Here is a 14,165-nt window from a genome sequence, read left to right on the forward strand (position 1 = left end):
TGATCAAAATAATCAAGGAACTGAGTCAAGAATGGAAAAAAAAAACCCAATATGTACTGAAAGTGCATTGCTGTTTGTGTTCTTTAGGTTTATTCTAGGCCGAGTGTCTTTCTATGGCAGAATGTGGTTGTCCCCTCTGGGTCTGTGACCTTTGTCTTGTAAACCAAAATAATTGAGACACATAATCACCCTCATGGTTTATATAAAGGCATTATCAAACCATAGTTAAGCATGTGATGTGATCATATTAGATATTCAAATCATTGGTGTCCTTTTTACATTGCAGGTTTTACATAGTCCACATATCTTCCTCAAATTTATTCAGATGCATGATGAATAGTTCTCTGGAAGACATGATTGTGAAAATGGCAACATGATAATTAATTCCCCAGCATGCTAAACTGGTGCTTTCATATGTCCTAGTTACTACTACAACCTTTCATGAGAAATAAGAAAGATAAAAATGCATGCACAATTTTATTTTTCTTACAAGGAAAAGAGGGATTACAGCTTTTTGTTGCTTCTGCTAGCAGATACATGCAGGCACATCAATGTAAATGAGGCATAGAAGGAAAATAAACCCACAATTATAACATTTGTAGCATATTACTCAATTTTAGCTCTGTTGGCTGATTTAAATTCCTGCACTGCGGATGTATGTAAGGGTAAGCTAACCATGAGCTGCTCCACACAGAGAACAGAGATAGACCGGCTCCTCTGATGTTTCTCCGATTTTTGCCAGAGGCTTTCGAACAGGCATCTCAAATATTCACAAACATCCATCAGTGCCTGTGAGGGTCAGAGATGAGCTGCAGCCACCTAGACTCTCTCCCACACACACACATGCATGCAATCAGGTTCTTATTGGCTCCTTGAGATTTCTATTATTGAGGTTTTTTTTTTTTCTTTCATTTGAGATCTGCAGAGTGATTCAGAGAGAATCTGTGTGTGTTTAGACTGGGTTCACATTAAAGGTCCTGATATCATTCAAAACCAGACGAGTTTAGAGAAAAAGTTGAGGTGCATCTGCAAAACCTGAGTTGGTGAATTGTGCGTTCAAGAGTCTGAAACACTGCTGTTCCGTCTGCACTAGTGTGACAAAGCGTGTGGTTGGAGACTGAGGCTTGAGGTTTTCTCTGGTAGGTTCATGTGTGTAGGAAGAAGATAATAGGATTAGAGCTCCTCATTTACTGTGTAACATGCATAATATGTCTCTGCCTGCTGGATATAATAAATGCAAAAATCAAAGACAGAGGAGGAAAGATTGTAGATGCAATCCAATCAGCTAAATGCTGCAAGTTAGTTATTTTTTCTGCCATCATGGAAACAAATAAGATGATTTGCATCTTTATAGGTGTGACCCAATGCTTTCTTCATATTTTTCTTACCTTACCTTCATAATCTCCCGAATGCTTATAAGCAATACCTTATTCATGAAAATGCTTCTTTCAACAATAAAAATAGACAGAAGAAAAATGAAAAAAGCCTTTGAGGGGGGCATAATTCAAACACATATATTACATCAGACATCTGCAGAGAACTGGGTGAGCTTTGCCGTGATCAACACACTTAGGGTCACACATTGGAAAAAAAAAAAGTTTCCATTTGACAGAGACAAACAACCCTCAACGACTTTTGTCACCATCACCAATTGTAAAAAAAAAAAAAAAAAAAAAAAAGGTAGTACTTGATCACACTGTGACTAATATAGTTATATATTAGTTATTTAAGGTGATGTAACTCATTAATAAAATTAAATTCAGCAGAACACAAGCATTCTTCAGGTGATGGGACTCAAATAAGAAGGTGAATTCATTTGTGAGAATATGACAGCAACCATAAATATCAATAAAAAGACATTTATGGGGAAAACCTCTAAAAATGTGGTCCTTTGTAAAGAAAGGGATATTTTTCAGATGTGCAATAAGTCATGCGGGGAAGGCAGGGAAACTTTAGAAGAGGGCAATCGTTTCTGATGGCATGGATATTGAACTTTCAGAACTACATGCAATATGTAATTTGTTTCAGAAAATGCACCAACCCAACACTTTAAACTGTAAACTAGGGTGAGGGTTACACTTCTAGCAGGGTGAGGACTCATAACCTAGTGTCATACCACTTGAATGTCTTCGGTCAAAGTCAATTCTTGTGTTATTTTTCTCTGCAGAAGTCTAACAGTCTCTAACTAATATAAAGAAAATTAAAACTGGGAAATAAAATAGATATGTTTAACTCACTTTTTGTGAGATGCTATTTTAAGTGTTTTGCACTTTGTTTTTTCATGAGGAAACTTTATTGTTGGGGACTACTGCAACCAACAGTTATCTCTAAAGAACCAAAGATTCCTATGTCAAAGTTTAGCAATGGAAAGTGAGGCCTCTGAAGTAAACAGGTTAATATGTGACCTTTGTTTCAAGCCCATGCAATATGGTGGAGCTTCTTTTTCCGTTTCTTACCCTGACATTTTCTGTGGTCCTCCTTTGGTTTTAAATCATGTCTGTGGGTAAGAATAAAGGAAATGAGAAGTATATTAGATAAAAGCCACTATTATTCACGGTAGGGCAGATACTGTATATACTGTAGCAGGGGTGACCAATAAAAAAAATCATCAGGGTCCGAAACAGGAAAATCATCAACCAGTAAAGGTCCAGAGACATTTTTCAATATAATCTGTTACTTTAAACATAATTTAACACTGAAATAAAATCAATTTTTTATGCTTCTATGTTACACATTAAATTTTTAAATAAAAAAATATTTTTCTATTTTAAAAGCTAAAGTGTTTTTAGAAGTAGAGAACTACAATTGTTCAGTTTGGTGTATAGACAATTTCCTGATTCACATATTTTATAACACCTGAACTGACTGTGGTATTTCTTACATTTTTATGGCTTAATGAGAGCAGTGGGTTTTAGGCTGCCCTGCAAGGGTTTGACTGGTGACGAAGTCATTCTCAAAGCACATATAAAGGTGCTCATTCGTGAGCCTGGACCGATATTTATTTTTGATTCTGTCCATGGTGGAGAATCCTGCTTCACAGCAGTAGGTTGAGCCAAACATACTGCATACATAATGTGCAGGGTCATCTTTGAAAACGCCATTGCACTTTTCTTTCACCGATTCACTGCAGTTCTTCCAGCAGTCCACACTTTCTCTGCTTTCTTTTTCTCATCATCTTCTCCTTCTTTTCCATCGCCCAGCTTGCCAACGGTTTGCCTGCTGTTTCTAAAAGTGGCTCGCCGCAGTGACCCAGACTGACACAGCTCAATGGCTAATTTGTATCACGTTTAGCCTGGTGCCGGAGGCTACGGACGGCTTTACCAAATTAACAGGAGAAGCGGCGCAAGTGAAGTTAGACACTGTCGTTGGAGAACATGCTGTAATTTATAAATGTTTTAAATCAGGTTGGGTCCTGATTAGCCAGCAGATGGGTCTGGATCCGGACCGTGGTCCGCTAATCCGTGACCTCTGGTATACACTATCACTCTTTGTTCAGAAAAACTATGGTATTAGAGCTTTGGTATTAGATGGTATAGAGATATTTAGCCACAATTCAGTGCAAAATAACATCAATACAATAATACAAAAGATATAAGGTTGATGAGACTGACCTTAGAGCATCTTTATCTTTATTTAATCTGACTTCTTGTATACCATCTCCTTCATTGTTTGTTTTTTAAAGATCCCTACTTAAAGAACAGATGAAGAAACTAAGGTCAGCTTATTACAAAGTGTAGATGATTAATTAACAGGAGTAACATTGATTGACGATACAGAATATTTGTTAGCACTTTTCAGTATCAAACCATCCTCTTACATGTGTGCACCACTTGAACAGCATGTTTGAGGTCATGTTATGCTAGAGTTCCTTAACTCCTGACCTCGAGGTCTGGTTTCCTGCAGCTTTTAGACGCGTCTCTGCTTCTACACCTGAATTGGAGATAATCTANACTTCCACTTTTACCAGAGTATTTTTTAACACAAGTATCTGTACTTTTACTCAAGTACGGAAAGTGAGTACTTTTGCCATCTCTGAGCAGGCGTGACCAATAAAAAAATCAGCAGGGTCCGAATAAGGAAAATCATCAACCAGTAAAGGTCCAGAGACATTTTTAATTCTAATCTGTTACCTTATACAGAAATTAACACTGAAATAAAATTAGGTTTTTATGCTTCTATGTTATACATTGAATTTTTAAATAAAAAAATATTTTTCCATTTTAAAAGCTAAAGTGTTTTTAGAAGTAGAGAACAACAATCGTACAGTTTGGTGTATAGACAATTTCTTGATTCACATCTTTTATAACACCTGAACTGACTGTTTGTTATATTTTTTTCATTTTTATGGCTTAATGAGAGCAGTGGGCTTTAGGCTGCCCTGCAAGGTTTTTAAACCTGGGTTTGAATGGTGACAAAGTTATTCTCAAGCTTATATCAAGGTGCTGATTCGTGAGCCTGGATCGATATTTATTTTTGATTCTGTTCATGGTGGAGAATCCTGCTTCACAGCAGTAGGTTGAGCCAAACATACTCAAAATGTGCAGGGTCATCTTTGAGAACGCCATTTCACTTTTCTTTCACCAGTTCACTGCAGTTCTTCCAGCAGTCCACACTTTCTCTGTTCTCTTTTTCTCATCATCTTCTCCTTCTTTTGCATCGCCCGGCTTGCCAAAGGTTTGCCTGCTGTGTCTAAAAGTGGCAGCAGCAGCAACCCAGACTGACACAGCTCATTGGATAATTAGTATCACGTTTAGCCGGATCCTGGAAGCTCTGGAGGGCTTTACCAAATTAACAGGAGAAGCGGCACAAGTAAAGTTAGGCACTGTCGTCAGTGCTGTAATTTATAAATGTTTTAAATCAGGTTGGGTCCGGATTGGACAGCAGGTGGGTCCAGATCTGGACCGTGGTCCGCTAATCTGGGACCTCTGGTATATAGTATCACTCTTTGTTCAGAAAAACTATGGTATTAGAGCTTTGGTATTAGATGGTATAGAGATATTTAGCCACAATTCAGTGCAAAATAACATCAATACAATAATACAAAAGATATAAGGTTGATGAGACTGACCTTAGAGCATCTTTATCTTTATTTAATCTGACTTCTTAAATACCATCTCCTTCATTGTTTGTTTTTTAAAGATCCCTACTTAAAGAACAGATGAAGAAACTAAGGTCAGCTTATTACAAAGTGTAGATGATTAATTAACAGGAGTAACATTGATTGACGATACAGAATATTTGTTAGCACTTTTCAGTATCAAACCATCCTCTTACATGTGTGCACCACTTGAACAGCATGTTTGAGGTCATGTTATGCTAGAGTTCCTTAACTCCTGACCTCGAGGTCTGGTTTCCTGCAGCTTTTAGACGCGTCTCTGCTTCTACACCTGAATTGGAGATAATCTAAAATGGGGTGGTGGCCGGACACTGACTGAGCTGGTAGAATAACTGCTGGTGGCTGAATAGTGACAGGGTGAACAAAAAGTCTTAAACCAAAACAAACAGAACCATAAATATGACAAAAAGTCTCTAAACTCAAACATCAAAATGATCAAACACATTATTAGAACATCTATTTCGGTTTAGAAAATGGTGCAATTCCCCAACAAGCAACAAGCTATAAGGAATCTGAGATAATCAAACAATATATCACTTCACACAAATGTAACCGTCTCTTATTTGTACCAACAAATGGAAATGTAGATGGATGATCCATGGAGACATTCATCTTGACATGAAACCCACCATGCCCACTCATAAATAACAGCAAGTTGGATTTCCAATTTACAACTAAGACAGAATGCACCAATGTCAAGTGTAGAACTTAAACCCATTAACCTGGCATTTAATGCTCAAAGAACTTCCTGCAGCAATAACTCTACACTGCAGGGTGAAAGATTTTTTTTTTCTCCTAACCAGTTACCATATAAGAAATAAAACAAAGACAAAAATACTAACCCAAGAACACTTGTGCAAGATTATTAACTGGTTTAACTGTATAAACCATGCTGAAGACAAGCTACATCTGCCATATTAGGTAGAAATACTCTACATTCCACATATTTCATTTTATCCATTTATTCTTAACAGACTCTTCATTACATGTTCATGCCAAAGATACAATAGTTTAACGGTTTTAACAGGAAGTCTAACCTTGAGTGAAATGAATGTATCAGAGGTAAAAAATAAAATAAAAAAAAAACTTAACAAAATCAGGTTCGAGAACTGAAAGACTTAAAGCTGTAAAAAATAGTTTAAAAAGTCTCAGTTCTTGAATGAAAAATGTAACAGAGGTTCAGGTTTTCCAAGTTATCTAAAGGAAGAAACCAAGTTTCACAAGAACATCTCCCAGACCACCATTTTCACCTTATGTTGGCTGTAACACAGTGTAACAAGATACAAAGCAAGCTAAGCAGCTCAAAAGCCCCCCATGCCATGTTTGCAGAGGAAAACATCTGATTAACAGTTTAATTACAAGTGAACCTCTTTTCAGCAAAATGTAACTAAATTGTGGGGCTGAGTTTCAGTAAAGGTTATCTGATTTGAACAACTGTGCACGTGACTCAAACATGAATTTTCCTCAAACCCAATCAGGTGATGAGTGCTGCTTAGATGTAAATTCAGCCAAACAGCAACTAACCACTTCCTTTTCTCAGCACCTCCTCTGCAGCAACGTTTAAAGCAGACAGCAATGTTCCAGCCTGTCTCTCACTGTCCGATGGTCATCATGTTCAGCCTGAAACAAGCTGCTCTGCTCTTCATTCAGCTCCTCAATACGGGCTGTGTCTTTGCAGGTACAGAGCAGAATCATGTTTGTGATGCATGATGTTTAAACTAAAATGTTCTGTAATTTGTTTATTTGTTTTCTTCCATTTCAGTGCCTGCCATAACAGATCACAGAGATGTTCTGGTATCAAGAGGAGATTCAGTTTTATTCATCTGCAACATATCCAACTTAGACACAACGTTTATCCTATGGACCAAAGACAGACCTTATTTTATTTACTCAATCTCCTTTAATCAAACATTTTCAAATTTCTCCTCTAACAGACTGAGAATAGAAACAAACATGCCGTCTACTCTTAATATTATTAGTGTTCAGCACAATGATGCCGGACTTTATACATGCAGCATAACTAACCAAAAAGGCATTAACAGTATAACATGGAACTTAACAGTACTGGAGAACCTAAGTGGTACGTAGATCAGTAACTGAACACTTCTGCAATACATACTGTGATGGGCAAAGTTTAATCTCTTTGCTGTGTTGATGATCTTTGTTTATTGTTTGTTTATTTCCAGAAATCAGTTTCTCACAGTATGTTACATTCACACTACCACCTGCCCTGGGGTTGCTTTTATGTTGCACTGCATTAGCTGTCTGCCTCTCTAGGTGAGTTATATCTATTTGACTCCAGATTTTTAGTAAACATGAATTTCTTTTTGCTCTGCTTCAAAGCTGCAACAAGTACTGGGGCAGCTGATTATAATGTTCAGTCATGTTATCATGTTTCTTTGTTATTATGTGATTTTAGGAGTTATAACAAACAAATTCTGCTGATCTCACCTACAAGTTTCTGAATTAGTTAGGTTTAGGTTAAAATGATTTACATGAATGATGTAGTTACAATGATAAACATAGATACCTCAGATAATGGTCATTACAGAGGTAAAAAAATACTCAAAAAGTATATGATGGTTGCCTGTTGTCTTGCAATAAACTAAAATAAATTGATAATTAAGATTTATTGATAAAAGATACAAAAATGTAACCATCAAGACACTAAAATTTAGAAAGCCACAAAATGGATTAAGAACAGTTATGGACACATTTTACTTTATGTTACCTGTTATCTTTAATTAGATTAATTCTTTAGTTTCTATATTATTTGTTGATTTATTTACTTTTGTTCATGTTTTGTTTAACTTAACTTTTGTTTAACACAAAAATTGTAAAGGTTATATATTTCTGCATTTATATATTTTAACAGTTTTAGCATATATTTTGTTTAGAAAACAGGTTTTATGGGTTGGGATTGCGTACTGTCGTAATTATCAACATCAGAAAATGTTTATCAATAAGTTTGTCAATATATTTACTTTACTAAAAGTGATTAATTTCAAACTCTTAGAATTTTACAGTTGCATAATGATTATCTCTAATATGAAAACTATACTATGGACTTAATGAAAAGCACATTTAATACATGCTGAAATGTTATTTATGTTAAATCAAAGAGCCGTACCTCATCGTGTATTTCTGAATTTATTAAATATGATCATGCATGTAGTTCATGGGGGGAAAAAATCTATTCTATCTTTTGATTTATTTATTTTGCTCATACCATTGCAAATAATGATGCATGGACGAAATGAAGTTGATCGCTTGTACATGTGTTCCACCCCTACCAGTAGTTAAAGCAAGATATGTTTCTTTCTTTGAAACATGAACATCGAATGAGAAAAACAACAAAAGGAGATAGATAAGTGCATTAACAAAGAAGAGCAAAAAGAACAGTGAGATAAATAGCAAAGCAATCAGAGAATAAAACAATCAAACAAAGTAAATTATACAGACAAAATAAGGACATAAGACATGAAGAACATAATATACATGTAGATAAAATGTATTTTTAGCCGTTTCTTGCAGACTGCATTGAAAAGTATGGACTTTATTTAAGGAGACAATTCATTTCAAATCATAGTACCTCAATAGAATGTGTTATACTGATGGTGGGAAAATGGTAAATATAAATTGAGATAATCACTGTGTCTAGTATGGTAAGCGTTTAAATTATAAGTAAAAGTAAAGAACAAAGTAAAGACACTGAGATCTTGGTTCCTGTTAACACATTTTAGATAAACAAGCAAGCCTGAGGGTTATTCAGTTTATGAATCGATTATAGAGAATACCTACACATCTTAAAAACCTTTTCTGAATAACACTCCGTTTCTTGAGATATGTGGGATATATGGCTGTGCAAACAATGTTGCAGCAGGTTATATAAGAAAATAGAAATATATAATATAAGGTTAAATGAGCAGTGGAATGAATAAATGGATAGACTTTTCACGATAACAACTGTGTTGTTCTTCTGCTAACAAGGTCTATATGATTTGTCCAATCAAGTCTTTCATCAACCAAAACACCTAAGGAATTTTAACTTGAAGTTTTAACTTGAGTGAAGTTATATTTAATTTATATGCCGGTATAACTGCATATTAAATATAATCAATTTATCTAGTCTTTGGTCTAAGACATATTAATGTTGCAAAAATTAATAAAGATTCATTTCTTCACAATAAGAACTAGTTTATTTAATTTGGAAATAGAAGATAAATCGTCATTCACACCGTCAATTAAGAGTTTGTTAAAGTCATTATGAGTTGCTATAAGGATAGTGTCATCAGCAAATCATAAAGGAAGTAGGTGTTTACAAGATAAAATTAAATCATTGATGTAAATTTAGAATGATAAAGGGCCAAAGATCGAGCCTTGAGGCACCCCGTGTAAAGATCTAGACTTGGTAGAGGAGTAGCCATTAAACGACACATACTTCAAAGAGAAACAACTGGAAGACTGATTTTAAAGCCATAAATGTGTGACTGATTACTTAAAAAAAAATTCAAGAACAAAAAGAGACCAGGTTTAAAGGACCTGTGCAGAACTTTGTGGTTGAATGATTTATGCATCTTACTAAAACCTAAAACCGAACAGGAGGACGTGTGTTTGTATCTCCTTTTAAAACAAGATTATTGTGAAAACTGTCAAGCTTTACTGTTTCTGGTTAGTTTCGTAAGCAAAGTAGCAACAAGAAATTTAATTGAAGGTTATTGTTACAATTCTGCAGAAGACGTAGAACCAGCAACGAACATCAGAAACCAGTCCAGAACCGGTCTCAGGATCAGTCAGAAGGAAAGGTCAGATTCGTTGATATGTTTTTTGCATATTTCTGTCATGTTCGTTTGAGTATTGAAGTATTATTCCAGCTTCTTTTTAACTTTACTTTACTTTACTTTACACTTTACTCTACATTTTACTTTACCTCCTTCCTCATCTGGCCATTGTTTCTCACTTTTTACCAATACAGATGTGTATAGAGATGTGCTTTGCCACTTCTCTCTCCTGTGTGACACAATGACTTCAGACCACAAACAATATATTTTTTTTGTACAATCATCTCTCACGTATAATCCAGTCATATATCATCAGTTAAATTAATCTTTTGATCACTGTAATCTTCCGCTTGCTTCATGCTTCTGTTCTTTTTGTTCAACAATCACTAACTGGGACTCTGTGTCTATGCTGCAGGATCCCCACATCCTCCCACATCAACCAAAAACTGCTACAGATCAGTGGAGGAACAAAAGGCATAGAAAAGAGTATATAGAGAGGCTGAATTCCGTTTATGGTCAACTCTGAGCTAAGGAAACCTTTCTTCAACGTCAAGAAGAAGACCCTAAATCACATTTTTTGTTGTTTTTGTTTATCAAAGCAGATGCATTAAAATGTAAATATAAGGAAGTCATAAATCAACAACATGGCTATCCCAATACAGTGTCTAATCTGTAAGAGGTTTTATTACTGATGTAATTTATGGGTTGTTTAGGTGTGTAAGAACATCCCTGCAGTTATTTATTCTGGTACATATGGATTTATTTTACTGCAAAACTGCAGTGAAGTATAAATTATGCTGAGTAGAGGATGGGTCTCATCCTCTTTAATCTCATTACACTTTGAGTCAACAGTCTCAGATCTTTTACATATCTTTCATTTGAAAAAGTGCTGTAAATTGACCAGCTGTGACTGTTAAGATGTTCCTTGTAAAATAAAAATATGGAGAAAAACTGTCACTTAGAAAAACGCTATACAATATGAGCATGTTTTCTTGATAAATTAGTAACAAAATAAATAACTAACAAACTGTTGAGGGCTTAGTGTCGGTTAGTTTAAGGAACATGTTTTAAGCAAGTTCTTGTACTTGCAAAACAAGCAGAACAGATGTGTCTGTGTTAAAGTCTGTAAGTCTTTCTGACACTTCCCTGTATAGCCTGCTTTAGCTTTCACTTCTTACCATTTCTCTTTTCTGGAGAACCCGTGCCCCTTGGAGGTCCGCCAGTGCATTGCAAGGGGTACATGAACATGTTTTATTTATCAGGTAATAAAATAGGGCTTGGATCCGTTTTGCTTTCTTAGGACGCAATTGAAAAATGAAACAAACTTTTAAGTTTTTTATTTTTTTTAATGTTTGAGGTCACCTTCAGCTTTGACATACATCTAAACCAAGCAGAGGAACAGACTGGATGTAGAGAGCAGATTGTTTTTCACACTGAGCCGTCAGAGCTCATCGAAGCAGCTCACATGTCATGATGAAAACAAAGTAAAACTAATCAAATCAGTCTGACGATAATTTTTTTTCTGCATTTTGTTCCCAATTCATCATGTTTAACTATGATTATAGGGGAGGTACTCAGAGGAGCTCCAGTTTTATAATTACAGGTTTATAACACAATTTTATTTTCTACATGTTCTATTCCTTTCAAACTTCCAATCAACATAATCTTGTTGTTTTTTTTTATTTGAAATAAAAAGCATAAAATGATAAAAAACGAAATGTTCAAATTAAAAGATTAAGTATAATAGTCTTTATTTGAGTTATTGTACATTCCACTTTTTGGACAATCATCAATACTTTTGACTGAGAGGGAGATTCATAGTAAGACAAAATGCCCAAAGGGGAAGACAAGTCTAAAAAGGTTGGGAACCACTGCTGTAGAAGAGATGCAGTGGATTATAACCTGGTTTTAGTAGTTTAAAATGGTCTTTGAAGAATGATGAGTCTCATTCAAGTCGGATCTCTATCAACCATGCTTGGTTACAGCTGCCCAGTGTCTGTCCAAAGAGCATAAACCAACATGCCATTTTTATAGTGCATGTGTGCAGCACCACCAAACCCACAACTACTAAAGAGTGACTACCAGGCTGATTTCAGAGCCTGCTGATCATTCTGTAACGTTTACAGCAGTGTAGAAATAAGTCTGGCCTGTTTTAAAGGCACAAGGGGAGCTAGTTTGTTTTAATGTTATCTCTGCCTCATGTTTCTAATGTTCTTACTTTAGAAAGCACTTTTCAGGAAATACTGCAAGCAAAACCTCAAAGGAGGAAGTTATTTTTTTTGTGCCTTTTTCTGCCAAGGTAAATAAAGCATTGAGTTTAACACTTGTTCATTAGCAGTCCAGATTAAACCCTTTTGAACATACTGTACCTTAGACTAAAATTGGATATAACCACATCTGCACTACTTCTGAACTCAAATTTTTGAGATAGATATTAAATCAGGTTTTCTATAGATGGTCATCAAGTTAAAGCAAGCAGCCTTGCTCCACATTCAGCTGGCACAGGAGTGTCTTGCAGTTGCAGAGCACATTTCTGTGAGTTCTGTTGAATTTTATTTTATATAGGCTTAAAGGTCTAGTGGGAGATGTTCTTGTTCCAGGTGGATCATCAAAATAAGTGGTCCTCCTAATTGTCAATAATCCTGGTAGTATGTTTTCATAAGGGCGTCCTACGTGCTCGTCCACATTTTCACTTACCAGTGGTGAGTCTGACAGTCTGAGTCTGAAAAATTGCAAATCATCTTTTGGAAAGTGAGCTTGTATGAACGATGCAAACAGTAACTTTTCAACAGAGTGTGCACAAGCCGAAATGGGCTTGTGCATGCTCTCGCATGCATTTAATATGTGTTCCCTCTCGGGAGCGAGTACAGGGTTGTGCATGAGCATTTTTTTTTTTAAAAGGGGAGCGGGCGGGTCTTTTAAAACAATTATGAACTATACATTTGATCTAGTTTTATTTTGTTAGGTATTGCTTTTCTTCATGATTAGAGGCTTCAGCACCAGTCTGTCCAAAGTAGACTCCATCGTACCCACTGAGTATACTTCACCTTCATTAAATAAACTTCTTCATATTTCCTATCTTAATATTTGGGGAACAGTTTTCAGCTATTATTAAGTGACCCTGATCTGAAGCAGTCATGTTCAGATTAAGGGTTTACAATTTGGAACTATATAAACATTAGTATAATACAGAACTAATTGTGAGATTATGTCCTTTCCCATGTATTCTTCCACAAAGTCTAATTTTCAAGTACTTTCTGTTTGGTTCAACATTTTTAGAGATGGAAATTTGGCACTCTTCTACACCCACAAGGTGAAGAAAACAGTGATGTCGGCAAATTAGCCTGTGTTTGTGTTAAATGCTAGTCTGAGATGACAAATGAAGTATGATACAGCTCTGACCTTGTTTTTGACACTTGGCCAGGCCACATGCTTTGATGATGCAAGAATCCTTTAATATTTTTGATCAGCAACACCTTAACTCTATGCTGAGTCATTTTGAGTTCTGTAACACAATGCTCTAAGAAGAGTTTGTTCAAGCATGACATCAGTAAAAGAGGAGAAATGGCTAACTTAACCATAGGAGCTACAATTTGAGGTATTCTGAGGGAGACAGAGTTTTAGAGAAGAAGGACTGGCAGAGGTCCCCCATGCTCAATGAAAACAGTAAACTTAGAGGGGTAGGTGACTTTACATTGTCAACACAGTCTCCAACAAAGCAGAAAATATGTAAGTCAGTAATAGTGTAACATATCAGATAGCGAGCCCATATACAACCAGATACAACGGAGAATGGTTAATAGGATTATTAAAGGAATGTTGCTGACGGTGGCAACACAATACAAACAGTTCCAACTTTGTTGTAATGTAATCTTCTTAAAATGGACAAAATTAGGCTCAGTTTTTTTTTGTTTCCTCCACATGCCCATATGACCACCCTGCAACACCTGGACATGCTCCTGATGAGTTGGCGGATGGTCACATGAGGGATCTCCCAGACCTGGACCATAACATCTGCTAACTTCTGGACAGTCTGTTGTTCAGCGTGACATTGGTGGATGGAGCGAGACATGAAGTCCTAGATGTGCTCCATTGGTTCAGGTCTGGGGAAAAAAAAGGGTGGGCCAGTCCATAGCTTCAATTCCTTTATCTTGGAGAAACTGCTGACACACTCTAGCCACATGAAGTCTAGCTTTGTCCTGCATTAGGAGGAACCCAGGGCCAACCGCACCAGGATATAGTCACACAAGGGGTCTAAGGATCTTATC

The 14,165-nt window shown here is 36.1% G+C and overlaps 2 long non-coding RNA genes across 2 annotated transcripts in view; both read left to right on the forward strand.

Moving 5' to 3' along the window:
- LOC107092053 overlaps nt 1–14,165 on the forward strand; it is a 258,975-nt gene that overhangs the window by 225,868 nt on the left and 18,942 nt on the right. The window lies entirely within an intron of this gene.
- On the forward strand, nt 6,667–7,432 carry LOC107092054. Its single transcript, XR_001481559.1, has 3 exons — nt 6,667–6,794; nt 6,879–7,196; nt 7,303–7,432. It is a non-coding gene; the product is annotated as an uncharacterized LOC107092054 (long non-coding RNA).

Source organism: Cyprinodon variegatus, unplaced genomic scaffold (genome assembly GCF_000732505.1).
Source record: "Cyprinodon variegatus isolate N-32 unplaced genomic scaffold, C_variegatus-1.0 Scaffold364, whole genome shotgun sequence".
In the NCBI taxonomy this organism is placed as follows: domain Eukaryota; kingdom Metazoa; phylum Chordata; class Actinopteri; order Cyprinodontiformes; family Cyprinodontidae; genus Cyprinodon; species Cyprinodon variegatus.